This window comes from Coenobita brevimanus, chromosome 96 (assembly GCF_032717465.1).
Source record: "Coenobita brevimanus isolate Jiangsu-jjx chromosome 96, ASM3271746v2, whole genome shotgun sequence".
NCBI lineage: Eukaryota > Metazoa > Arthropoda > Malacostraca > Decapoda > Coenobitidae > Coenobita > Coenobita brevimanus.
The window spans coordinates 3,045,596-3,047,172 of record NC_137049.1 but is presented as its reverse complement, the minus strand read 5'-3'; positions in this window follow the sequence as shown (position 1 = coordinate 3,047,172).

The window sequence follows — 1,577 nt, the reverse complement described above, 5'->3', positions numbered from 1 at the left end:
TGGCGAGGCAGATTTTGAGAAAAGTCCCTCAAGTAACTCCTATTATTTTTTTTACTAGGTTTCTAATGATGTCCATAGATCCGCTGTTGCTTTAATAGTTTCCTAGACAACACAGTCTTGGCGCTGTTCTCTGCCACCCTATTATACCATGTCATATAGTGTTCTCGATCGCTTGCTCTCTACGCTCGCTCGCTTGAATAATAAATCACTGAAGAAAAGGTGGTATAAAGCCCCCTAAGCCGCCACAGTATTATAACCCTCGGTATGCAGTTCGTTCCCTGCGGCCTTGTAACTTTGTGTACCCGAAGCGCCTACAAAATAACTTGAAATAATTTTCCTATCGTAACTATACTCGTTTCACTTTAAGTTGGCCTGAGTTGTTGTTGTTCTTGTTACATCTTAGGTTCCTCTGGATGTGAACCCAGTGTTATGTTGAAGGATTGTCTGTGTTCTGGTGGTGTGGTGCAGGAAGCGAGTGGGTGTGCTGTGGTGTGGGGGTGCCACTTTGCAGTATGAACACAGGGGATTGTATGTGTGCTATATTTCGTGTTAGTATTGTAGCAGGGAAGGTTGGTGTACTCATGTCTCTGGGTTCGGTAGTGTCTGAAGGGTGTATGGCTGGTGGTGGCACATGAAGGATGCTGTTTGGTAGAAAGTTTTGGCTAGCTAGGGTGTCTGTGTGTTTATGTATTGTGTTTGGTATAGAAAGTTTTGGCTGGCCGGGGTGTCTGTGTGTTTATGTATGTGTTTGGTATAGAAGGTTTTGGCTGGCTGGGGTATCTGTGTGTTTATGTATGTGTTTGGTATAGAAAGTTTTGGCTGGCTGGGGTGTCTGTGTGTTTATGTACGTGTTTGGTATAGAAAGTTTTGGCTGGCTGGGGTGTCTGTGTGTTTATGTATGTGTTTGGCAGAAAATTTTGACTGGCTGGGGTGTCTATGTGTTTATGTATGTGTCTGGGAAGTGTACTGTAGAGTCGGGTGGAGGAGGTGATATGTTGCAAAGATAATCTGTGTAGTGTTGGGCGGTTGTTCAATTTTGTTTCTTTGTGGAGAGGATGATGCAACATAAGGTTGCAAGGGTGCGACGGATCTTGAGCTGAAGTGATGAACTGTGTGCCTCTCATATTCACTTGGTCTCTGACTGTAATTAGTTATGTTTCTTGGTGTAAGCTGTCAGTACTTGTGAGCTTAGTGTCTTCTGCTATCAAGGTATTGTTTTCTGTTCTTTAAAGCTTCTTCTTGTTTGTGTTGGATAAGATTAGGGCTCAGCTTGTGCGACAGTAATTCACGTTTGTTTTAATGTATTACTTATAAGTGGAGGATGGAGTTGGGATGTATATGAGAGAGGGTGTGTGTAAAATAGGAGAAATGACGCATAATGACGGGACAGGGTGGCATAGAGGCGACTTGTTTGTGGCCACCTCTTACGGGATTAAGGCGTCTGGCTATAGATAGATGGATAGACAGATAGCTTATAGTTTCCATACGGTTTGCCGAGTAGTAGCGATAGTTATCACTAGAATATGATGCTAGTCACGAATGAGTGCTGTGGAAAGGAGGTAGGGCTGTAGTATTGG